Here is a 27,191-nt window from a genome sequence, read left to right on the forward strand (position 1 = left end):
GGATGTTCAGTGTTCGCAAACAAAAGCACTCTCAATACCGCTACTGCCAAACATTCTGACAAATATTCCAGATTTTACCAATCGATTATTTATTTTAAAATAACTCCAGTATGGAATAAAGAGGTCACTCCTCCATCATACACTATCAATCACGACCCTGAAATTGTCCCATTCTGTTTATGAAAGGAAGGTTCCTGTCCTATGGGCTCCTATGATAAATGGATGAACACAGCTGTTCTAGTGAAAGAGGATAGGCCTCTGTATATAGGGAGTTCCATCTATTTTGTTTGCGGGAGTGAAGCTTATCCTTGGTTACCTAAAGATTGGCAGGGTACATGTTATCTGGGAATACTTTTACCTGGGGTATGTATCACTTCCACCACTGATATCTTGAAAACTTGTCCTAGAAGGGAAAGAGAAGGTGACACTCCCCTGCAGGTATTGGGACACACTGCCAAGTCCATGGTTCAATTCTAGGGACAGATAATCAACAGATAATCAACTCTCAAGATATTAGGAAATTGGCTAGTAGTTTGGAGAAAACTATCAATGTGACTACTGATATCATGTTCAATATGACGTTGGAACAAAATGCCATTAAACTGGAAGCTCTTCAGAACAGGATGGTGTTAGACGTCATCCTGGCTGAGCGTGCTGGTGTATGCAAAATGGTCGGGTCCGCGTGTTACCTTTATGTACCTGATTTCCCCCCCACCATTTTCCAAGTGATCAAGAGATTACAGATTTTGGGTTCAGAAGTACACATTCCCCCGAGGTGATTGGGATCTCAACACATGGTTCGGGAGTTTACTGCAGACTTTGGGGGTGGAAGATAGTCTCTGTTCTAGCTATTATCCTTAGTATAGTTATATTCTGTTGCTGCTGTATCCAATGTTTACCTGTCCTGGGTTCCATGATAGGGGATTGTTGTGCACGTTCATTGGTGAAACTGAAACCAGGCCCACACTTGCCTGTACATGTCACCAATGCACTGATCATGCAGGACGTTGCCATAAAAGAGATTATGTCCATCAACGTTTATGACAGTGATGACTCGGAGTGTTCTGATGATGACACTGCATCCTGGTCATCTGAAGATGCCATGTTTGGATGATGCTCTTGGCTTAGGCCAAAATGAGGGTTTGTGAAAATGTATTCAGTTTAGTATCCCATCTAGTATGCATATTGGCCTAAGCACATTCGCATTTCACATCACACTACAAATCTATTCTATGGTCATGTTGCCATTTTGTCTCATCCGCCATCTTGAATGCAATGTTCAGTGCCCTGCTCATTCTTTGTTTTTTGCTCTAAACATGGTAGAAGACTGCGGTATGAACTTTCCGATATTTACGAGACAGGATTGCACAATCTGCTGAGCGTGTTGTTTGTTTTACACTGCAGAACCTTGTAGCCTTCGCAGGAGCATAGCTAATCTACAAGTAGGTACCCGCCTGTCTTGACCATGTTTTCCCCGCTGAGCTATTAATTGTAGTAATGTACAGTTAAACCGTGCTCCTTTAGTGAAAACCCTATTCCCGAGCTTTAGAGCAGACTGACCTTAGGCTCTAGGAGCAACACAGAAAAGCTGTGCAGCAAATGTTACCTGGTACCAGGGAACACGATATGCCCCCATGCACTGATCTGTCCTGCTCCCAGACAGTAAATTGTCAGTAGAAGGACAGGGAAATATGCAAAGCTGTTGCCTTAGTCATAGCATCTGTGTGGAAAGGTCATGAACCCTATGGGCCCTATCATATGAGGGGGCTGGACAAGCATTTCATATGTGATTCTAAATGTATATATGTGTACGATTTTGACGACTCAGGGGCTCTGTCCCACCACAGTGTTTGTATGCAGGCATAGTGGGGCGCTGAGACCCAGTCGCGACTATAATAAACTTTGTTTGACCTTGTAACTGGCTATTTCCATTTCTTTGTAGTAAGCCTCATGTATTGGTCTTTCAGTATTAGCTGTGCTAATTCTTCCACTGGGAATGAGAGTTTCCACCAATGGTAACTGTGGACTTTCCTCCTGAATATGAGTTGTGGTAAGTCCCTATTCTGAAGGCCCGTAGAGCTTCACTGGGAAACGGAGGAATACCTGTAGGGATAAATCCACCTGAGGTAATTCCTCCATTTTATGGAGGTCATAAATCCTTGTATATTCTGGCACCTCATAATCAGGACTGAAGAACGGGAGATAATTTGTCACCTTCAGTTTGTTCAGTTGCCTCCAAACTCATAATGATGCCCAATATTTCTAGATTTGAAAATGAAAAAATATAATTTGTATTAAAATCAAAGGAGTGCAAATGACTTGCATACCTTTTATACTGTTCCTAAAGCTGGAGCAACTGTAGAACGTACAAACTTTGAGGGATTGAGACAGGAAAAATGGCAAGCAAAAGAGGATGTGGACCCTAAGAATCTCAAATGTCTCACTCATATTCTCTCCCTTATACCTAATTCACAGAGCCTAAATCGGGACCAGATTTGAAGCTACCTAGAGTATCTTTGAGATGCTCACATGCAAATGTGATTCACAAAGATTTGCTCAATCAGTATCTGAGAGATGCCTCCAGATTTTCTACAGCTTGAGGCTGTACGAATCAGGTGTAGGGTAACAGGTGCTCACAGGCATTTAATCATTTGCTCCAGTGCACATCTTTGTGAATTAGAACATAAATGTTCAGGACATGCCATAACTCTCTACAGCGCCACAACAAGCGTCCATCTTACTCTTTTGCAACAGCAAAGAACCGGAGACCTTCACTCTTTAAAAGAAAAGTCTAGTTGTAATCACAAAGATGTGAAACATTCTGAACTCCTGTTGTAAAAATGTCATCTTTGCAAGTCTTCGCATTGGCCAACTTCTGCAAACGTCCTTTATAAAGATGGAAGAATCGAAGACGAAAAAAAACAACACATATGTGATTTTATTTCCTGAGAACCACGCAGTCATTAAAAGATATGAACCATAAACACAAAAACGCCGAGCATTCAGAACTTCTCTTGTAGATAGGTCTTCTTTGCAAATGTCCACATTGCCCAGTTTCTTCAGACGACCTTCAAGGAGACGGTTGATTCAAAGCTGGAGAAATAAAACAATATATTTTCATGAGATCCATGCGGTCAATCAACAATATGTACTGCTTGAGAAAGTAATATTTAACACATTAATACGACTCTAGCTCTGCTCAGTGGTTCCTAGTGACTGTTTCAACAGTCAAAGTTTTGAATGCCAAAAGTTCCGACACTGAAGTGTCGTAAAAAAAGTGTCCATTTTTTTTTTCCAAACCTCAATTGTTTTCTTTTTTTAAAAAGTATTTACCTATACTAAATTAAAATAAACCCTTTAATATTAAATAAATAAATTCAAAACTTTTCTTTTTGACACTTTTGTGTCAGACCTTTTGACATTTGAAACTAATGTTTCGAAACTTTGACTGGACACCATGCTCTGTACATGCATTTTAATTTTCTATGGGGTTATTGCCATAGAAGATTCTTTTTCTTTTCTACTGTGTTTGAGAATCCAGTTTACTTCATCCATTGATCAGTGTATACCCTGAGGGATCGCCATGGAGACAGGGATGGTGTCGTTGGCTTATCCAATGTTTGAAATGGGCCCTGGATGCTGGCCCCTGGCGTGTAGCAGTCACTCATGATTTGTTTTATGGAAGATGAGCCAGACTCATGCAAAATCACCATCCCCAACTGTTTTTTTTCAAATTGACCGCAGTACTTTCCCCTGGGATAAATGACCTTCAACCTTTGACAGCGACTGTTTCCCACTCGGAAGGCATATAATCCAACTCTAATAGCTACTTAGGTGTGTAATGGTTGCCAAATTTGATGGACTCTTTGTATAATTTGTGATGTAACAAATCTCACTTTTATTTCCTTGTTAAAATCAGTGAAACTCTTATTGTAAAAAATAAAAAGAATAGTCCCACACCCTGGTCCCCAATCCCCCCCAACCCCAGGCTAACACTGGAGTTTATAAAAATGACCTCTGGGACTCTGATACATTCTGTAGAATGGGATGTGCTACACACTCTGATTGGACTCATAAGTGAACCTCAACAAACTCAATGACTCAGGTTTTGGACTATCCAAGGTACCCCCATGGAATTGCCTGAGGAAGAGTATAGTGATAGAAGCATGAGACCCATTCCCACCAACACTCAATATTTATTAGGCCATTTCTTTTTTAAAACTTTTATTTAAGTTGCACAGAAAATACCATAAAGCATTCGTTCAGCAGATTCACTTTTACACAGGTAGTATTATATAAGCAGTTTACAGGTATGTTATATTGAACATTTATTACACTATTCTGTTTTCACTATTGTTCGTATCAGTCCTGTTGCTCAGGCATTGGCGGAATCCACACCCAATATATCTCTTGGACTGTTGGTGCGGGGAAGTTAGCTAGAGTATACGGTATTACCCAAATTGTTCGTTTACAATTGTTTGAATGAACAATTGACCGAGTTTAAAGGGTCACGATTGACCTTTTCACAATTGACCCAATATATATATATATATATATATATATATATATATATATAGGAGTTTTGGGGGAGGTTGGCATTGGGTGGGGGGTTGCAGGGTTTTCCCCCCGCATATATGTTACAATTGACCTTCACAATTCGGTCAATTGTGAAAAGGTCAATTGTAATTCGAGCAGTTGTAAAACGAACAATTTGTATAAAACCGAGTATACTTCCTCCTGGTCTTTCACCCACACCATGTCATTTACCCATTCCTCAGTTGTTCTTCCACCTCTTCAATAGGGCACGCTTAGCCAGTAAGAATCCAATGTTAATAAGCTTGCGCTTCGATGCATTCCTTTTAAGTACACAGCCCAATATACATATCGATCGCTCCCAGTCCACCGACTGCTCCACCATAGTTTCAAGTGCCTCACAGACCCCACATAAGTATTCAAAGAGCTTCCTGCAGGACCATAACATGTGTATCAAGTCGGCTTCTTCTCTCCGAGACCTAGGGCATTTCCCTGTGGCTGTTGCATACATTCTCTTCAAGCAAGCTGGGGTAAGGTGCACTCTGTTTAGTATTTGAAAGTGGATTAGCCTAAACCTGGAATTAAGCGACACCTGTTTCGTGAGGCCGCCCAGTTGTGACCAGTGTGAATCCGTGAATGTAGCCCCTAGGCCTCTCTCCCAGACCCCCTAACATTGGGCACCTGCGCCTTCCTTGGTTCCAACGCCATTCTATACAATGCTGAGACAGTTTTCTTGGTCATCCCAGTGGAGGTTATGTAATTGAGGCATGGATGTGACTCTGGTTCTTGTGGGAATCCTTCTCATGCTACTGCAATTGCTGATCCGAGTCTAAGATATTGTAGCTTCTGCAGTGGAGTATCCCCTATCTATTAGGTCACTTCTATTTGGTTGTTTTAGCCAAAAGGTTGCTATTGTCTCCAAAGATTTTTTTTTTACATTTCTACTGAAACATACTCCATTCCAACGCCAGTTAAGGAGCAAATACAAATCTACCTCTTCTTGGTGCAAAATCTCCCCTCTGAGTGTTCCTAAATGTTGGCCAATATGATGAGGCCTTCATTGGACTGTGAATCCAGTGCGCTGTGCTACATTTTCCTATCTTACATGGCATTTGTGAATTGTCTATTGTCATTGGTATGGCCTTGTACGGCTAGTCGATGTCTGGGTTTGGAGCACTGATCGGTTCTAGATTTCTGAAATACTGTAGTATGTTGACTCTATAACAAATAACAGTGCATAAAATAACAGACCGAGCTATAGAAACACTTTAATTAACCTTTATGGAGTAGTGATTGATGTTTATTTTATATTTTTAATTGTTTTTCTATAACGCGCCTAATACTGTACCTGAGTTTGGTTACTTAGCGCAGATCTGAGATCGAACCTCTGTTGCTCTGCGTGTTGCCCCTGTGCTATCCTCAATTCTTCTTATCCTCCGATGTTGAATCCTATCAGCAAAAATCACTTGTCGGCACCATGCAGAAAAATCATGCTGTGGGCTACGATATTCAGGACTGCGTGTCGGTGTGTGGTGGACTGAGTAATCCGCTAATGCTGGCTGCGTGCCTGTGTGCTTTCTATTTCACCCAGGTGTGCGGCTACATGAGTGTAAACGGTTGGGGTGTGGTGTGGTGTGAATGGTGAGAGGTTCTCAAGGAGCGCTCCACGCAGACTTGATGCTTCTTCTCCCTGCTCTCCTCTCTCATGAGCTACTTTAGCTTTAGCGTAACTCTGAGGAGAGGGGGCTATAAGAGCCATATGGCCATGCCACTGGCTACTCAAAGCCACTGCAGGGTGGGAGTCACAGAGCCCCTCCAAAACCATAGCCCCTCATCAGATTAAAGCAGGCCCCCATTGGGGATGGTGGATCCCTCGGGTAGCCAGACCCCCGTTCCAGAGGTCCGCACCTCAACAGTGCATGGGATCAATGACAGGGATCCCATATCATGAGAGGCCACAAGCAGAACCCTCAGCCGCACCCACAACAGCCAAGAGGCATCTTACCCCAAGGAGGACCGTACACCAGATGGGACCGCTGCAGGCATGTCACCAGGACAAAAAAACAGACTTGAAAGTCTACAGTAAGAAGAAACCAGCCAACCTGAATAGTGGGGAGCCATGTTCCAGTTTCGACACACAAAGGCATGCCAGATTGAAACACGTTGAGAACCAAGCACTGGCGCCAGTTGGGGTAGAATACAGCCCATTCTGTGGGGTCCACATCCTTCATGGGACCCTAGCAGAGCTTATCCTGAGAAGGAGGAGGAATACTGCTCATTTTTCAGGGTGTATACTGGCCTTCGCACCAGGATCACATATGCCAGATTCGGCCTGTCAGATTGCATTGTGACTGGAGAAGCGAGCAGGAGAGACCAGGCATGCCAAGGAGAGGAGAGCAGCAAGGAGATCACAGAGAGCTGCTGCAGAGCCAGGATTGCAAGCATGAACTTACACCTGTTCCAAAGATGGTTATCAAGGTCTTATAGTCTTGGAGATGCACCAATGAGCCGCATGTGAGATCCATTAACTGAGAAGTTGATCGGGACTCAGAAACGGCTGAAGAGGGTCAAACCACCACTAAACAATATTGCCCCAGGAAACATAGGCAGCATGGAGGTCGTCCCCTATAAAAGGATAGGAGGATAGCTTAGTTTCAAGGCAGCAGTTAACTGCAGCAGAGGCCATGCAAACAGGAGTCCAGACGCCCTGGTGAACTATTCTAGGGAGGCTGTGAGGGGCATCTATGCTAGTTGGCCCACCTGCAGAAGCTAAGACTCTGAAGTGCATATGAAAGCCTAAGAGAAATGGGAACCAACAGTCCTGAATCTGCCACATGAGATGGGCAATATAATATATCATTCCAGAAGTGAGCTTGCCACTATATTCCTAAGGAAGAGTGTGGAACACTATAGCCCTTCAGGAGTAAACTGGGATCTATAGCCCTACTAGAGTGAGCTGGGCAATAATTCCTTTAAACAGCAAGTAGGGTGGTTTCTACCAGAGACTCTGAAGAAGAGCCGACATATGTAAGCCAGGGACTTGATCAGTGGAAGGATTTAACGAGTGGGCTGAGCGCTGAATTCATGTGACTGTTTGACAGTGCAGGAACAAGCTGGGTGCTTTATCCATGAGCATGATGAGCGATATAACCCTGTGAGTGCACCAGGAAGTGTGCTGGGTGTTATACCATGCTAGTGTGTCGAGAAGTGTGCTGGATGCTATCCCCATGTGATTGTGTCAGGAAGTGTGCTGGGTGCTACACTCCTGTGATTGCATCATGAAATGTGATGGATGCTATACACCTGTGACTGTGTCAATAAGTGTGCTGGGCACCATATCCCTGAGTCTTTCCTTAGATCAGAGATACAGTGTACCCCTTGTAGATAGTAAACCTGAGTACAGTATTGGCTACTCCCCACCAGCACATTTTACTTAGACGGTTCCAGGTCAGGAACTCCCTTTTCCATTTTAGATCACCCCATAACACCTATAGACACTCATACCATGCCCCACCTACTGCCAAGAAGCAGGTTGGAAGCTATATTTAGATCATAGATCCAGTGGGAGACCCAGATCCAGAAAATGCCAGGAAACCTGACTGCGCTAAAGTGTGCCCCTCCTTCGCTTTTTTTCCATTCAAGAACACACCATTCATGTTTAGAATGTTTAGATAAACCCCTACTACTGTAGGAGTCAATGCCATGCCCATCCTGTTGCCGAAAGGCATGTGGGCTACTACATCCCAGAGCCAGTGCTTATTTCAGGAACCAGGGAGAGACCAATATCCCTAATAAATAGGAAACCTGAATAGACTATATTTTTTTCCTAATCATCACCTTTTGTTTGGATTGATCAAGTTAGGAAACATATTCTATTTTCTAAATAAAGCCAAGTCCTTCCGCCATTTATCCCATACTCATTTTGACAACTATATTAAACACTTTTAAATGTGACTTTGTGTAATGTATTCTGTTGCTCTACACGTTCTGGTCCGTCTGTGAGGACAGACACTGGGAGGAGGTGTTGTTTGTCTGTGCCCATCTCAGGCTGTGGTGGTCCATCAGCAAGCATCAGCCATCTTAGAGTTGTTGGCGAGGGGCAGGAACTGTCTGCTACTGATGCGTGCTGCCTGGCTTTCATGTTCCCCTCAGCCTCCCGGGACTGGCGCCTTTGCTGAATTTGCCTGAATGCCGATTTACAGTAAAGCAGCAAGCTGGGACTCGAAGAACTATTGTTGCCCACTTAGAAAGCTTCAGACTAGCCAGGGGAAATGTGTGATATCACCAAGGACAACTAAATGTTTACTGAGATTGAAGAAATGCTCAGAAACTGGAACATACTTCTGTGTTGGGCATGACATCCATAACCTGATTTTTGGGTTTTTGATTTTCTTATCCCAGAGTGAAAGAAACTCAGAGAGTTGCGGGTGGCCGCAGATCTGGGTGTGTGAGCCGCCATGTTGAACCACCCGATTTCACCATCGCTGATAGGGTATATGTAACTTCGGCTGTGGGATTCAGAGCACACATCATTCCTTGCTTAGAAAAAATGCACAACACCTACAGGGAACAATGAAAAATGGCGACACAGTTAGGGAGCCATTCAGCCACGGCCAATCACTATTTATACAGATAATGGGGAAAAAGACTTAGGAATCAGAGCCCTCAGTAATTCAGCCACTCTGTCAGTCATAGCATAAAAGGAAGCAGAAACCTTCGGACTGTTTGGGTGACAGGACAGAGTGGTGCTAAATTGAGAAGAGTTAATGAAAGAGAATCAAAAGAAGAGACGTGGGGGCCAAACTAAGGAGACAAAATATGGATTCCCCCCCCTTCCAGCACTATCTGAAATGTCGTCAGGCCTAGTACGATAGTCACTTGTTTTGTTCCTCTCCCTCCGTCTCGTCCCTTCTCTCTCTCCTCTTGTAAAATTCTTGCTCTACAAGAAATGTCGTCAGGCCTAGTATGGTAGTCGCATGTCTGTTTCCCATTCCTTCCTATCTGTGTCTTTGCACTTGCTCTATCTGAAATGTCGCCAGGTCGAGCATGATAGTTAATTTTACATTCTTGTTGTTCATGGCCTGTAAGAATGTCATTGCATTTTTGCCTTGGTTCCGCCCTTGCTGTGAAGCGCTTTGAAACACATTGGGCCTCATTACGAGTTTGGAGGTAGCCATGCCATTTTTAGCAGCATGGCTACCCCCAAACTCAGGTCCGGGTCCCGCAAAAGGGGATTTACCTGGCCATTCTGACGTTGGCGGGCCTGGTAATTCCCTTTCGCGGGAACCCAGACTTTGCCAAGACCCCAGCCATAACAAAGACTAAAGAAGTGTGCAGGAATACTCTAAAAAGCCTGAGATGGCAAGTGATTTGCTGAACCCTTTTCTGAGTGGACGCCTGCCAGTTTTGTTTTGATATTATTTCGTTTCATTTTTCATTTCGTCATTTGTATAGCACCTTTCCCCATGGGTATGGTCCCTATGCGCTGTAGGTTGAACGCCCTCAAAGGTACCGAAATCCCAAGTCTGGAAAAGTTAGGAGGTGCCAGTATGCGTGTGTGCATAATGGCCATTGAGGTTATGAGGGCTTGGCAGAGTCCCTTCTATCCACCATGTCTAATTGGCATGTGTATGGCTGGAGAGAGGTACACTAGGGAGATAAGAGGGTGAGTGTGTGTAAGAGGATAGTTAATTATGTGTGTAGCTACGGTCTGAATTTTTTGTCGTGAAAGGTAGCTCCATTCTTATGGCAGCAGTAGTCAAAGTGGGTGGGAGCAGTTGGGAGCAGTGCTCCTCTACTTTTTTTATTAAGTTTTAACGTTCCTATACTTTCATAATAAAAATAAACAATTCCGGAATGTTTTATTTCTTTTTAAAGTGCAGGAATAAGTTTGAACTTGCACGATAAAGTGCATAATAAGTTGAAACGATCCCTTAAACCACAGGCACATTTGTTTCTTTCGTTCGCCTAACGGGATTCGAACCTGGGACCTACTCTATCAGCTCCAACCTCAAATTACGGTGAGCTATCACAGAACTTCTGGATTAATTTTATATTTTTTGTGGCCCGCTTGGGACAAAGCCTATTCCCAAGCGTCATCATAGCCCTGCTCCTGCAGTAATCAGACATTTGCTTTTGCATTTAAGCAATTTAACGTGAAAATATTGCAAGCGCAGCTGAACGTGCAATTAATGGGTAGGTGGGAGGGTTTGTTTTAATCTTTAGCATGCCTCATAAGAGGAGAAAGCAGTGGGTGATTAGAAAGGGGAGAATGCTTAAAGCTGCATGCTGTGGGGGACAATGAATAAAATTAGTGGGGTCTTTTAAAATGCATTTTTGTATTTTCTTTTACTGTGTTCAGCCTTTACACAGTGGTGGGGGTGGAATGGAGGAAAAGCATGACCCAAGTATGGGGTTAGTACTGCACATGAGAGGGCACATTGCAATGGGGTTTGTGGGGAGCGTGGACAGGCCAGCAGGCAACATAGTTCCACTACTTCTTTTTGTACACTTCGACGACTGTATGGCAGCAGCATTACGCAGAGTGTCATTTGAGTTGTATGTGAAAGCAGATGTGTGCGCAGTGAGGCCAGGCATTTGGCTAATTCCAAAGGTGTTGAATGCGAGAGGAAAATAGGCATTGGTTGTAATCAAGGGAAAGCCTAGAATTGGTAAATGCAGCCAATTCTAATACATCTCGGTGGAGAACTATTGGTGGGTGCATTCTGCATGCGTCGAGCTATCATTAGGTGGCTACATTCAAGACCCCACTTAACCGTAAAGCGGCATTCTGTGAACACCTGTGTTACATGTAGTGGATCACATTCTACAATAGCCTAGAAACCATAACTTGGTCGCCCTCATGGACTTGGCGAGTTGCCGCACCCTGGTCGACTACAAAACCGAACTTTGTCGCCCTCATGGACTTGACTAAGTGCAGCATCCTGGTCACCCGCACAACATTTCCAAGTGCTATACAAAGGCTATCGCCAGCGAATTCCGCCATGTGTAGAAAATGCCCATTCTGTGTATCAATCTGAGGGCAATATATTGACCCTCTTCAGTGTTCATCTGAGTGTGATACGCTGCCCACCCTCAAGTCCGTCCAGCTGCAATACATTGTCCCCATCAGACAGTTCAGGTGCAGAGAGAGTCCAAACTCGAAATGCATTAAAGAGTAGTCCATAGCCCTCCCCTAAACAGTCCAAATACAGCGCATAGCCCACTCCCAAGTCCATCCAAGTGCAACACATTTCCCGCCCTCAATCTAAGTGTATTATATTGCCCACCCTCAGTCCAACTTCAACACATTACCCCAATCAAGACAATTCAACTCCAGAGAAAATGCCCATCCACAGCAGGCATTAAAGAGTAATACATGGCCCGCCCCTTAGGTAATCCAAACGCAACCCGAAGTCCTCCCCCAAGTCCATTAAGGGACAACACATTGCCCACCCTGACAGAATAATCTTAGTGCGACACTTTTTGCCCACCCTCAAATCCATGCAGGTGCAATTCCTAGCCCATTTACGAGGGTCTTCCAAGTCGGGAATGATGGACGCCCCAAGGCTCCTCTGGGTGCCATACCCTGGCTAGTCTGATAGAGTGCGGCGGAGCAATGGCACAGGAGAGGGAAGGAGTGGGAGGGTTGCAGCAGGGCTCAGATGAGAGACAGTGGAGTGAAGACAGAATCACGATGGGTTTAGCAGCTGGAGGCCTGTGCATGACTGTTAAGGGTGGCGGCTGGGTTTTAGGTCATGGGGAAGAGCAAGGCTGTAAGGGTCTGCCTGAAGAAGAGGTGGTCCTCTATGCGTTGGAGGGTGAGGAAAAGGGAGTTCCAGACGGTGGGTACTAGGAGCCTCCTAGTCTTGAGAAATTGAAAGGAGGTTTGCGGAACCTGATCTTAGGATTCAGTTGGTGCGGTAGCATGTACATTTATTTTGGAGGAAATGAGGGCCTTTCTTGCGTAGGGCAAGATGGGTAATGCACATGGCTTTGAAAAAGGCATAGTGGCTTATGGGGAGCAGTGCAGATCCCTCAGGGCAGGAGAGATGTAATCTCTGGGGGAGAGTGCAAGAAGGAGACTTGCTGCAGAGTTTTGGATCCATTGGCATTTTCTGAGTTAAAAGGCAGGAGCACCTTGACTAAGGGAGATGTAGTCTATGCAGGATAGGATGATGGCCATGATTGCTGAGATTCCATTGACTTGGGCATGCAGAGGTAGAAGTGGCAAGATCTGGAGATGGCAGTAATGTGGCGGGATAGGGGTAGGGTTAGCTCTGATCTGAGGATGATGTAGCGGGTGCGGGTTTAATCAGGGCTGTCAAGGGGTGGGTTGGGGAAGGAGAGCAGTTTTGCTGCAGATTAGGATTTCAATTTTTCCAGGGTTGAGGAGGAGGTTGTTGTTTATCATCCAGCAATCTATGTCTGTGAGGCAGGATGCAAGATCTGGGTGGTGTGAAGACGGAGAGTTAAGGATCTTGAGAATGATCTGTGTGTCATCAGAGTAGCTGTAGCAGGTGAGGATGCGGGAGTGGATGCGTCCAGGGAGAGGGGATATGTAAAGGTTGAAAAGGGGTGGGGACAGGGAAGCTCCCTGAGGGACTCCATCAGGAACATGCTGGGGTACAGATGAGAAATGATGGAGAATAGTTATTTGGGAGCGGTCAGAGAGGAAAGGGGTTGTCCATCTAGAAGAGTCTGTTAGTGATAGTGGTGTGGTTGATCATGTCGAAGGCTGCCGAGAGGCCCAGAAGTATGAGTGTGACACAGTCTTCTGAATCTGCTGTTCTTTGCAGGTTGTCCCAGATTGAGACAAGGGATGATTCGGTTCCATGGAGGGGTCTGAAACCTGATTGAGGAGGGTCTAGAAGGCCGTGGGATTCTGCAAAGAAGCTAAGCTGGGCGTAAATTGTGCAATTCAGGTGTTTGGCAATGAAGCGATTGTTAGAGATGGGACACAAATTGGAGAGGAGGAGGGGGTCAAGAGAGAGCCTTTTTAAGAAAGGTTTGAGGTGAGAGGTTGTGTATGCTTCCAGGAAGATGCCTGATGTACGTGAGTGGTTGAATAAGGATCTAGCAAGTCTGCCTGCACATGTGGAAGAGAGAATGTTCTTCAGGAGAGTGGTAGAGCAACGGTCTCCAGAGGAGACTGTGGAGCGGCTATTTGAGAGGAGTCTTAGGATTTTGTGGTGGGAGATGGCAGAAAAGGAGCGGAACAGGGAATGTGTCAGGGGTGGGGGCATGCGGGAAACGTGTCAGGTGCTGGGCATACAGGGACTGTGGAGAGGCTATTAGGGGGAAGGTAGCTAATTTTGATGATGGGGAGATGTTTCTTCCAATGGCTATGTTAAAGTAGTGGTCTGACAGGGAATTGCAGAGTGTGTGGGAGACAGGGGGCGAGGAGTGCACAGAGAGGGGTCTTGAACTCTGTGATAATCTTGTGGAGTTACTTACAGGGGTTGTTGGCGTTGGAGATGCTGGAACTATGGAATGTTTTTTCGGCTTTCGTGATTTCCATTCTGTAGGCCCTGGTCTGTTTAGCAAAGGTGGCTTTGTTTTTGGGGAAAGGCAGGCCCACCATTGGCGTCCATGCTGTGGTTGAGGGTTTAGCGTGATTTGAGGGAGGGGGTTAAACACCTGGGGAAAAGACTTGTATGGAGGGAGGCGGATCTGGTGGGAGTGAGCAGCCAGAGGGCATCAGAAATCCATTGGTCAAAGTGGTTGGGAGAGGGTTTCCTCCTTGTAGGGGGAGTGAGGAAGGGGAGGAGCGTAGGGAGAGTAGGAGAGTAGGGAGTAGGGAGATAATTACCTTGTTCCAAAGGGGGATCCGGGAGGGTCGGGTTCAGTGTGAAGTGGTGTGTGGGAGGGTCACGTGTTTGGAGTGGAAAGTAGATGGCAGAGTGATCAGTCCAGATTAAGGGGTGGCTGCGGAGGGGGGAGATTAAATTGGTGGAGCTGAACCATAGCACTCAACTCACACGCTTTTGGCGGGTGTCACCCGCCTTCTAAACAGCTGACTCACCCGCCAAGCCTCCTGCATGCCCATTAATTTCAATGGGCCTCTCACCCGCCAAAAATAAAATCGGGTGTTTTCACCCGCCTTTGTGACACAAATGGTTGAGAGCTATGGCTGAACACTGCATCCAGGGTGTGACCTGCTCTGTGGGTGAGCCCCGATATAAGTTATGACAAATTGAGGGATTCCAGGTTGTCAATGACGTGATGGGTCATAGGGTTGGAAGGGGATTTGAACCAGATGTTCAGATCACCTAATACGGTGAGTGAGGGGGTGCTCAATCATGATGGTACAGAGTCGGAAAGCAAGTCTGCAAAGGTTCAGTTGTGGCCCGGAGGAAGGAGTGGGTGAATGAGGGTGAGAGTTGGAATTTGACAAGCAGGGATTCACAATCATCAATGCAGGGTTGTTTCTTGGAGTGTATGGGTTTGAGGTAAGGTTTATAGAGGATGGCTATTCCCTCTGCTCGGCTGGATCTGTTGTGTGCGATCAGAGAGTAACCAGGGGGAGGGGGAAGCCTTGTGGGCAGTAGGAAGGAAATCGTCACAGAATCAGGTTTCGATGATGAAGAAAATGTCTAGGTTTTCGTCAAAGATAAGGTCAAATATCAAGGGTTTATTTCTACTGACAGATCTGGCATTGATGAGTATGCAAGAGAGGGGGTGAAGGGGGCGGTGGCCAGAGTGAGAGGGGGATTAGCGGGGTAGGAAATGTGAAGGGGGCATGTTGGGAGTGGGGTTGGAGGGATGGGGTGACGCACGAGACAGAGGGGAGGAAAAATGGGAGGAGGGGAGAGTGGGGGAAGGGGGGTAGATTGAGGGCAATGCGTGTAGGCTTGCAACTGTTTGGGGTGAGGCAGAGGGAGGCTACAGGAGTTATCAGGGGATTGGAATATAGGATGGACATGGTTGGGCGGAGTGGGGAGAAGGTAGAAGTGTAGGTGAGTGGGAAGGAATGCAATCTGGGAAGGAGAGTGGGGGAGAGAAAGGAGGCGAGGGCTTGCTTTTGGAGCGGTTTCTGTGTCTGAGACAAAAAGGGGGTGCCAGCAGTGAGTGGGTGATGGTTGGAGGGGCTACTGAGAGGTGAGTGTTTGCCAGGGTTGTGTGGGTTGCACAGAGATGTAAATGCTGGGTGGTGTGCCCGAGGGGGATGGATGGGGAAAGGTGCTGAGGTGTGGGTGGTAGGGTGGGGGATACGATAGGAGGGGAATATGAGAATGGAGGGTTGGGTGGGCTTTGGAGGGTGTTAGAAGGCGGTGGGTGGAGGGGGCTTGCTTAGGTGTGCTGTGGAGGGGGGTGGGAAGGAGATGTGGAAGGGGAGTTTGTTGGTGGAATTGAGAGGGTGTAAGGCTGGGGTGAGTGATGGGTGCCGGCAGGAGTGGGAAGGGGGAGGAAATGGAGTTGGAGTGGAGGTCTTCTGTTTTCTGGTATGCCAGAGGGATCCTCTGGAAATGACACTGTATGGCAGGCTGGAAGGGAGGTCAGGAAGCAGGGGGATGCAGTGGCTCACAGCAATGTCAGTAAGTTAGGTAAATGAGTCCTGAAAAATGTATCAACAATCAGGATATGAAGCAGATCTAAAGTGCAGGACGGTCAAGATAAGAGCAGTGCTTGATAGATCACCTGGATTCAGAGGGTGCACAGTGTCCGATAGTAACAACAGATGTTCAGCGCATAGCTGTGTTTCATACCAGCTGCAAATGATAGCAAGTGTTTCCCAGGAAACACACCTGGATTCAAAGGTGCACCGGGTCTAAACAGGCAGCAGTGATTGAAAACAATGGATATTTCCAAAGTACACTTAGAAACAAAGGTACACAGGTTCTGGAAATTACACATAGATTCAAAAGATGCACAGGGCCTAGCATAGCATCAGCAGTTGATTAGCAATGTTTTTTGTAAATACCCTTCAGTTCAAAGTGCCTATGGCCTCACCAAGCAGCAGGAATTAAATAGCCAAGATTTTTTGAAAGTACACTTAGATTCAATAGTTCACCAGTTCTTCAAAATTCACCTAGATTAGAAGATGCACAGGGCCTAACCAAGAAGCAACTATTAAGTAGTGAGGTGTTTTAGAAAGTACACTTAGATTCAGGTGCACATGTTCTGGGGCTTGTACCTAGATTAAAAGAATGCACAGGGCCTAACCAGGCAGCAGCAAATACTTGGCAAGGGTAAACTTAGATTTCAATGGGTCTCATCACAAGTTTGGCGGCAATCCAGCACAATTGCCAGTACAATTGCCGCTGAGCGGAAATAGTGTGACTGCCAGGTTGACCGGTGGAATTAGCGCTGCATCACAACCAGGCGTGAACGCGTGCCCGACTTAGTGCACAGTGGAATTTGCGCTGAAATAAGGGTTACAACTGGAAAATCGATGCTAATAGCACTACCGCTGGTGTCCCCGGCGCTATTAACACCGGCGGAAATTGCATCATCACCGGAACCAGAAGAATTTCGGTGGTAATTTTTAAAAACAATCCTTCAAATATCTCCACTTCCTGCAGCCATCCGGACCTGAAAACAGGCCAGAATGTCTCAGGATAGGATCAGAGGCAAGGTGGCTGATAATCGATTCAAATAACCAAAGTTTAGCATGGGTAAGCTAGTGGTCCTGACCAATGAGGTTGTTGCTCACAGTGATGAGCTACATGGCATACGGGAAAGGAAAACATCAGCACAGCGCAGGACAGCCATCTGGCATGCCATCAGCCAGAAAGTAACAGCTGGGTGTAAGTGTCCCCTGTGATGGGGAAGACTGATGAAAATGCTGGAATTACCTCAAGGTCAGGATGCATGGACTGTTGTCCCAACACCACCAGGAGTCCGTTGAGACAGGAGGAGGAACTGTGGAGCCACTGGTTCTCACCGCCCAGGAGGAAAAGTGCAGCACAGTGTTGGACATGTAGGGTCTCAAGGGAGATGGAGGTGCAGAGGTGGGTGCCAGCAGCCAGGAGGCAGGAGGTGATTCAAACCCCACCCCCCAGCACAAGTGCATGCACAAATAACAGTCTAGCATAAGATGCCCCATTGGACAGGGACGCATGTCAGCAGACCCAGTAGCTGGGCATGCCAACAGGGTGGAGTGAGGGGGCGGCAGATCAGCCACCCTCCACAGCAGCCATGGGGCAGGGCCCCAAGGGCACACTTGTGGGTTCCAGTTGCAGGAAGGGGTGGCAAGTGACCCATGCAAGTGCCATGTACACCACACCCCTGCAGGTGCACCCTATACCAGCGGGACTGTGGTGCGTGAGCAACCACAACACCGTGCAGCAGTACACAAGAGTGTTGCGGGTCCAGTTGGCCAGCCCCTTGTTGGCATGGCAGACAAGACACAGGGAAGCACACGTTCCCCTGCACCAACATGAGCTCAGCTATCCAATCACTGTACACCACAGCGCAACCCTGCTGGCTGCAAAGCAGTGCCCCATAGAGCTATGCCATTGCCATGGAGTAATCCACCACACCCACCCACACAAGCTGAGAGCCACCCAATGGAGGGGATGTGGGTGCATGAAGGACCACAAGCATGCATGTCAAACATCAGCTGCCCCAGCATGGACACCCTGCCCCCACCACAAAGGCCAAAGACCAACTGGCCATGTGTCACACACCCATTGCTGCAACCATCCCGATGATGCTGGACCCAAATGCAATCTCTGCTGACCAACCATGCCCATCTGCCCCAAGGTGTGGGGTCCCACCCCGTACCATAGCAAATGTGCATTGCATGCCAACACACGTGGGGGAATCATACCTGACAACATTTCCTATGTCCACTACATGCACTCACGCATCGCCAGAGGCATCTGAGGAGGACGAGGGGGCAGGCCCATCTGGGAGTGGCGCATTCAGGCCCTCAAGGTCCGCAAACACCCTGAAAAGGCGCAGACAGCCCATGCAAAGGCGGATTTCCTGCCCTGAGACACTGCAAACCAGCAGGGCCAGGCTGACATCCACCCCACAGCCCACCAGAACCACTGCAAGGTCCACTGCACCCACTCCTGCAGCTGGAGGATCTGACACAGAGGCCACACCTCCAGGCCCGGTGACCCTCGAAACACAGGGGGACATCAGCCCGGTGTCACCACATGCAGAAGGACCACAGACCCCGGGGTGCCCTCATCACTGGCAGTGTAGCCCAACACCTGAATCCGCTCAACGCCGGCAGCATGCCCATTCTCCAGAACGGCCTTGCTGCTGGCAGCATGCTCACACTCCTGAGCCGGATGTTGACACCCCATCCTATGGCTCCCCTGATGACAGCCAGGGGCCCACTGCACAGGCCCCCTCCCATATTGCACAGACCAACAAGCAGCACAGTGCTGCAGAGGCTTGGTGAGATGGAGTGGAGACAGAGGGAGATGGAGGTGATAGGGCACGCACACTCCAAATACTTGCAGGCCAATACGGGGCAGCATCCAAGGCTATCTCAAAGAACCAGTCTGAGACAACTGCCAATACGGCCGCCCTGACACTAAAAGTCCAGAGGGGCAGGGAGATGACTGAAGGTGTCTCAGCCATAGCAGGGCACCCACCAGAGCATGCAGGTGCAACCCCAAGATATGCAGGGGTCATCCCTTCCACTTCTACCACTCCCACATAGGAGTCACATCAGGGCACGCAGAGGCGTCAGCACCCAAGATCACTGGGGGCTGGCAGGAGGACAAAGAGGCCACGGTTGTGATGAACTCTGAGACACTAATTTCCATGAGTGGCCATGCTAAGGAGTTGGTGGTGGGAGGCGGGAGGTGGGATAGTGTGCTGGGGTGTTGGTGGTGGAAGGCAGGAGGGTGGATAGTTGGGCACTTAATTACATTAAATCCATTGAACTTCATCAATGCAAGGACATTCCTGATTGTGTCATATGGTGTTCATTGATAGAGGTGAGTGTCACACAGTTGTGCATGGCTTGTGACATGTGAAAGCGTCAGAGGAAATTATCTATCAGTCCCAAGCGGGCCAATCTCCCATCCCTCATCTCATTGCTGGCAATGAGTGCATTTGCCTCTACCACAGACACTACATCCTCATCTTCTGGGGGTGGCATGTCCACATCAGGGGATACCGGAACATTCCTCTTCAGGCAGATATTGTGGAGCATTGCACAAACAAGCACAATTTTACCCACTTTGTCTGGAGCGTGAATCAGGGCTCCACTGGTACAGTGGAGGCAGCGGAAAAGTGCCTTCAGGAGGCCGAAGGTATGCTCAATGCTTGTGGATCATGCACAGGGGTCATTAGCCAGGGAAGCTGTGGGTATCCGGAGTCACTTGCATGGGGGGAGGCACAGGCACAGACATTAGTCAAGGTTTAAGGTGTGGGGGTGAGGGCAATGGACAGCGTGTGCATGCAAATGAGCCTTCATTTCATGTCATGTGTTGAATCTATGTCTCGGCATGCTTTGTCACTTGTGTCCTTCATTGTTTCTGCTTCACATGCACCGTTACCTTGCAGCATATGTTACGCAAGTTGTATGTCAGTGACATGTGCAGCTGACATGGTGGCTGTCATGTAGCAGCATATTTCCACTGTGCATGTGGCATGCTGGGTTTCCCATGGGCCCTCTCTGGGCATCTGGGCATGCTGGGTCGCCAATGTGGGCTGGGCGCACATCGCAGCCTGGCTGTTGTACTGGCAGGGTTGTTGTTGTGTGAGGCGATGTGGCCATTTGTCAGCATTGCTTTGGAAAGTGCATGTTGCATTGTGGTATCTGTAGGCATGTTGGTGTTTATAGTTTCTACTGTATGTGTACATGAGCTTCTCCATGCAGGTAAGTACGACATGTGCATGATCCCTGGCCTGTACTGTGACGTTGATGCAGGAGGTGGTCAAGTACGGATTTCTCATTCACTTGTCATGCCATCCTTTGTGTAGTTATTCACATCCCCGCCCCCCCCCCATTTGAGCATGTGCTTCACAGCGAATGTGTGCTGGCTTTTCTACTCACCCACTATCCAGGCCCATTGTCCTCTGCGCCTCTCCATGTATCCTGGCAGTGTGCTGTTCAGTAGGACCATGGCATCATGGGTGGAACCAGGGTAGCGGGCACAGCAGTGGGTGATGCACAGGTTGGGGTCGCAGGTCACCTTCAAATTTAGGGAGTGGTATTTCTTTCTGTTACAGTATACTGCTTTGTGGGCCTTTGAGAGCACCAGTGCAACATGGGTACAGTCCAGGGCAGCAATCACATATAGCATTTGGGCAACAGTGTAGAACTGACCATTGTGGATTAAAATACATTGCCCCGCCCGAAATGGGCAGACAGCCATTAAACAGACACACAGACACAAACCTCCTTCCTCTCACTGGCGTCATTTCTTGCTGATAGCAAAACAAAAGAGGTGATGGCTGGAAGGTTTAGAATAAATCTTAACCTCTGGCATTGCTCTGGGCAACCCTCCAGACCATCGTTCTTTGCCTGCCAAGCCATTACAAAAGGGGAAAGACCATAGCAAATCAGGCTTGGTCCCACCCCCAAAGGGGTAGTCCAGCCCGAACTGCTAGGTCACATCCCTTCTGCACAAGACCACAAGCATCCCCAGACATGTTTCAGCCTTGTTGGGCGTCATCAGTGAGGAGTAGCTTGGGTCTCTGGGCCCAGCAGGCACGGGACCCACGTCTGGGCATACCGGTCCCACTCGGGGTGACAATAGCAAAACAAAAGAGGTGATGGCTGGAAGGTTTAGAATAAATCTTAACCTCTGGCATTGCTCTGGGCAACCCTCCAGACCATCGTTCTTTGCCTGCCAAGCCATTACAAAAGGGGAAAGACCATAGCAAATCAGGCTTGGTCCCACCCCCAAAAGGGTAGTCCAGCCCGAACTGCTAGGTCACATCCCTTCTGCACGAGACCACAAGCATCCCCAGACATGTTTTAGCCTTGTTGGGCGTCATCAGTGAGGAGTAGCTTGGGTCTCTAGGCCCAGCAGGCACGGGACCCATGTCTGGGCATACCCATCCCACTCGGGGTGACAATAGCAAAACAAAAGAGGTGATGGCTGGAGAGCAACTCCAGTGGTACAGATTCATTCAAAACCTTCCACCCATCACTTTTGTCGTCACAGTTTGTCTCACTGTGTGAGAGAGGGTATGGCCAGACGTGGGTCCCTTGCTCGCTGCGCCATGGGGAACCAAGCTGCACCTCACTGAGGAGGCCCAACAAGGCTGAAACATGCCTGGGGTTGCTTGTGTTTCCGTGCAGAGGGGACCTGGCCTAGCAGTTCAGGCTGGGCTGCTACCATTGGTGACAGTACCAGACTGATTTGCATATGGCTGGACCCCTTTTGCAATGGCACAGACGGGCTAAAAAACAGTGGTGTGGAAGGTTGCTCAGAGCAACGCCAGTGGTACAGATTCATTCAAAACCTTCCACTCAACACTTTTGTGGTCACAGTTTGTCTCACTATGTGAGAGAGGGTATGCCCAGACGTGGGTCCCTTGCTCGCTGCGCCATAGGGAACCAAGCTGCACCTCACTGAGGAGGCCCAACAAGGCCCAAACATGTCTGGGGCTGCTTGTGTTTCCGTGCAGAGGGGACCTGGCCTAGCAGTTCGGGATGGGCTGCTAGCATTGGTGACAGTACCAGACTGATTTGCATATGGCTGGACCCCTTTTGCAATGGCACAGACGGGCTAAAAAACAGTGGTGTGGAAGGTTGCTCAGAGCAACGCCAGTGGTACAGATTCATTCAAAACCTTCCACTCAACACTTTTGTGGTCACAGTTTGTCTCACTATGTGAGAGAGGGTATGCCCAGACGTGGGTCCCTTGCTCACTGCGCCATAGGGAACCAAGCTGCACCTCACTGAGGAGGCCCAACAAGGCCCAAACATGTCTGGGGCTGCTTGTGTTTCCGTGCAGAGGGGACCTGGCCTAGCAGTTCGGGATGGGCTGCTACCATTGGTGACAGTACCAGACTGATTTGCATATGGCTGGACCCCTTTTGCAATGGCGCAGACGGGCTAAAAAACGGTGGTGTGGAAGGTTGCCCAGAGCAACGCCAGTGGTACAGATTCATTCAAAACCTTCCACCCATCACTTTTGTGGTCACCGTCATTTCTTGCTGACCAACAAAAGTATAGCTTGCACGCACACTGGTTCAAACCAGATATTGTTTGCTGAAAAGAAACCTAAAACAGCGCTGTATGCCAAGGCCAGTTCATACTTTCTCTCCCCTCTGATTGGATGCTCTTCATCCGTTATCTAGTTTATACTTTTGTCTGATTTAAGTTAGAATTCCCCTCCTGCCACGGCACCACTGAAATCATATTTTCCTACCATTTCATTCTATTTTTAGTAATATTTTCTCTGCCAGGACCTGCACCTGGTGGGCATTATTTAAACAACCCCTCTCTAATTTATTTAGCAACTTTGGCTGAAGCCTTCATTTTACTGCTTGCACTCTACACGGATCTATTATTTAATTAATTCACAATGATGTGCTCTTCTGAATTTTGCGCATTAAGAGGCTGCTTGTAGCTTTCGTTTTGTACAAAATGGCTGCTGACCACGAGTATATTTTCATGCCTGTGGGTCGCATTCACGCCTAGCCTTTGTTTATAACATCTTTTCTAGTGTCTATTGGGTGTAACATTCTTCATGTCTAAACGCGAGTTTGACCTAGTGTCTATGTATCTTCATGATGAATGCATGTCATCTTCGTGCCTCATGCAGCTACTTGTGTCAGCCTAGAAGTGCTGTCACTTTGCTTTTGTCACCTTTGGTTACAGCATTTACATCTGCTTGGAGTATGGATGATACATTTGTCTTAGTGGTTAATACCTCTCATCTTTACAATATTGGACCTGGGAAGGGACACGAGCTCTAAAGAGCATGTTCATCTGTTTATCATCAGGGGGACGGGTAGTAGCTCTTGGTTTGCTTCTTGACGGGTTCCATAGATTTATTAGCAAACCATAACATTTTGAACTTGAAGACCACTATAAACATAGTGTATTGGTCCATAACCAAATAAGATAGTCTTCTCTCAGTGCCAACTGAGCAACTAATGCTGTGGATGGGATTAAACTATAAAGTGTCTGGGTTTCTCAGTCCCTTCGACACTCTGGTCCGATTGGCTAATCTCTAGGTTACAATAGCAAACTACTAATAGATATGGAAGGGGTTTAACACCTAAAGGGCCAAGGTTTTCAACTACAAATGAAAAGGGAGTACACTTCCTACGCATCTGATGGTAAAGAGCGGGGGATGAAAGCTAGCAACCAAAGAACAATATTGCCATGATAACAAAATAAAAGAAATGTCCAATTAAGAATTTATGAAACATAGGAGTCTTTATTTAAACTAAAAATACAAGAACAATCCAGAATAAAACTAATGACATACCCCTACAAAGGAAAAGCCAGAATATGCAGAATTTGTCATGAAAGGAGGCCCTCTGGGTTTGCATACAGGGGTAGACGGGCAATAGTTTCCCCAGCAATGTTCATGTTCAAAGGATACGTCTTTAAAAGATAAGGAGTGGGGTGTTTCTCCAGCCCTTTAAACAAGGCCAGGGGGACAGTACCAAAATCAGTACCATTATTTTCTTTTTAGGTGGCTCGACAGTGTCGAGGCGGTCTTCTTGGTGCATTTTGGCACTTTCCAATGGGCTGAGTCAGCGCTGAGACAGTTGACTCGGTTACTCCCAATGGATTGGTCCAAAGATGCAATGTGATCCTGCAGCAGCGATCATCTCAAAGCGCCTGAAGAACAGGCAGGTGATAGTCAAGTCAGCATCACAAAGTAGTCCAGTCAGCTTGACAATGTCTAACGATGTAATAGGTTCTGCAGCGCGATGGGTTAGAAGACCACTGAAGTGCAGACAGTCGAAAGTCGAGTTAGAGACTCGATGTGTCGTACCGATGGAAAAAGAAGTGAGTGTTTGAAAAACAACTCAAAGACAAACAAGTGTGCTCCAAAAGCAGTTTGATGCAGGAAACAGAGCCTATAGGTGTTCCTTGGCTTCTTGGTAACTGGGTGACCATGTTGAAGAACTCCAGGGATAAGATAGGTGTTGCTTGTGCCCTTCCAAGCCAGGAAAGTGGGCAGAGAGCCTGTAGAAGGGCTGTCACCTCCAGTGAGCAGAATCCTGGTTCCATTGTTCATGCAGCAACAAGCCTTGTCCAAGGAGCAGCTCCCCCAAAATGGCCCTCAGGGCAGTACGACTAGCCACAAAGCGGAAAAGATAGAGGTCCTCATCAAAGATGAGGGGGTTAGACCATGACCCATCCCACACCTAGCATGGGGAAGCTGTTATCATGCCTGGGGCTAACACAGACTTCAGGTAGGATCCCCACAGATCCAGAAAAAGACCTGTGGATTGAACCAGCAGGTCTGAAAGATGTCCCATACCACTTTTCTGAAGAAAAGGAGGGCTCAGAGGCTTCGATTTCCATGGGCTATACCAGAGGCGAGACGGACCCGAAACACCTCCGCATATAGTGGGTCAAGTAATATGAACCAAGGCTCAGTTGGACCCAGGAAACAAGAAAAAGCCCTTTAGCCCCGACCTGATATCCACAGAAGATCTCAACCTGGCACTCCTGTCCTAAAGCAAAGTTGTTTTCGCGGATGCCAACTTATATCCCTGGCAAAAGAGGACATTCGGGTGCTCACCTGATTCCCTCAGAGGCGCCGGTCTTGACTGGGTGAATGCCGTATCTTCAAAGGTGATGTGTAACACACGGTTGGCTCTTTGGGCTGGACCTCTGTGCACTGTATGTCTGACTCGAAGAGTAAGATGTCTGCAGATAGAAAATATGGGATTAATGAACTGGGGTTATTGGGTGCCTCTCTCCTCTTCCCTTTCTATTCTCCTGTAGAACCCCAAAGATTAACGCCCTCACCTTAGGTAAGTGAACGCCGAGCTCTCCATCTGCCTCGGGGCAGGGTGCCGTAACCAGTTTCTTCACTGGATAAGGGAGCAGGCCTTTTGACCTCAGAGGACTGCTGTCCGTCGTTAACTGCACGAACGGTAAGTTCTGGGCACTTCAAATGTCTTAAAAGTCTTTTGTAATAATATCTCTTGTTTTGCAGGGTTCCGGCGATGGCGGATGGCGGGCTGAAGAGAATTGAGGATAGACCCCGCGTGAGGAATAGAAGCGCCTGGAAGCACGTAAGTAAGCGCTTGTAGCCTGCTTCACGATGCGCACTAACTGTCTCTTTTATCTTGCAGGTAAAAGTTCGGAGCTTTAGAGAAGCTGAAGGGTGCTGGAATACCCACTGGATTCGGCGTGGGAAGGAGTAATGGCACGTGGGTAATAAAGTTGCCTAATGTCTTTAAACACACCTTCTTTTGTCTTTCAGATGCGGGATGCAGCGCCGAAGACCTCCGGAGCGTGCGAAGAGCTGGTAAGCTTTTGTCTTTCAGATGCCGGAATGCAGTGCGAAGACCTCCGGAGCATGCGAAGAGTAGGTAAGCCTTTGTCTTTCAGATGCCGGAATGCAGTGTGAAGACCTCTGGAGCATGCGAAGAGTAGGTAAGCCTTTGTCTTTCAGATGCCGGAATGCAGCGCGAGGCGTTGGTGACAGCCGATGGACCAGGTAAGAGATGCGCTGCCACTGAAGACCGTAGTGCTAACCTGTTCTTTCTTTGTCTTTACAGGTGCTGCTGAAGACTGGATTCCAGGATGATAAGCCTTTGTTCCCTTAGGCCCAGGATCAGAAGCTGAAGACACGATGAGCGTTCTGCTGCAGAGAATGCAGAATAACGCAAAGCAAGATTCATCCATCGGGTGTGGTTTAAATAGTCTCCTGTAGTGCTTAGGTGTCTCCTTCCACAGCCACGCCTAGGTAAGAAAAGAGTTCCTGCTTTCCAGAAGAGTTCCAGTGTTCTGAACCTAGGGAGTGGCTCCTGCCCCACCCAACAGGAAAAGTAGTCCCAAACAGAAGAGGATCAGGGGCTCAACTGGCAGGTAAGTAAGCAGCATGGTCTGCTGCAGGTAAGTCCACCCAAGCATTATGAGCCCGGCGCTTCCAGCGCTGGGACTGGGCATCTTTATGAGCCTGGTGCCACTGGCGCCAGGACAGGGTCCAAAAGGTCCCAATTGGGACTGGCTGGCACTCGGAACCGGGGTTATGGGTCTGCTTCCAAGGGAGTTGGGCAAGTCCTGATCTTTTGGAAGCAGAGATCATGACAGCACCCCCCCTCAAGGCCCCTCCCAAACTGGGCTTCTCCAGGGGTTTTGGCTTGTTAGGAAATGTTCGATGAAATCTTTTGATTAGACGAGGCGCGTGGACATATTCTGCAGGTTCCCAGGATCTTTCTTGGGGACCGTAGCCTTTCCAGTCAATCAGGTAAAATAGTTTAGATTTGGAGATCTTGGAATCCAGGAAGCTTTTGACTTCAAACTCGAGTTCTCCGTCAACTAGAATAGGTTTTGGAGATTTAGTTAGTCGGGTTTGAGGTTGCACGGGTTTTAATAGAGAGACGTGGAAGACCGGATGTATCTTCATGTGAGGGGGCAAGTCCAACTTGACCGCTACTGGATTTACTATGGTAGTGATGGAATAGGGACCAAGGTATCTTGGGTTGAATGTGCGTGGTCCTTTTAGAGGTAGATGTTTGGTGGATAACCAGACTTGATCTCCTACTTGATACTGGGGGGCTTCCTTCCGATGTTGGTCTGCTCCTTTCTT

At 47.7% G+C, this 27,191-nt stretch overlaps 1 long non-coding RNA gene across 1 annotated transcript in view; it reads right to left on the reverse strand.

Moving 5' to 3' along the window:
* Positions 1 to 2,920: 2,920 nt before the first annotated feature.
* The window catches only part of LOC138526916 (uncharacterized), a 219,580-nt gene continuing 195,309 nt past the window's right edge, over positions 2,921 to 27,191 (reverse strand). The window contains exon 2 of the long non-coding RNA XR_011283775.1: positions 2,921 to 3,093. This is a non-coding gene — a long non-coding RNA (uncharacterized lncRNA). The remainder of the gene's footprint in view (positions 3,094 to 27,191) is intronic.

This window comes from Ambystoma mexicanum, chromosome 1q, assembly GCF_040938575.1.
Source record: "Ambystoma mexicanum isolate Mex_15411 chromosome 1q, UKY_AmexF1_1, whole genome shotgun sequence".
Lineage (NCBI taxonomy): Eukaryota > Metazoa > Chordata > Amphibia > Caudata > Ambystomatidae > Ambystoma > Ambystoma mexicanum.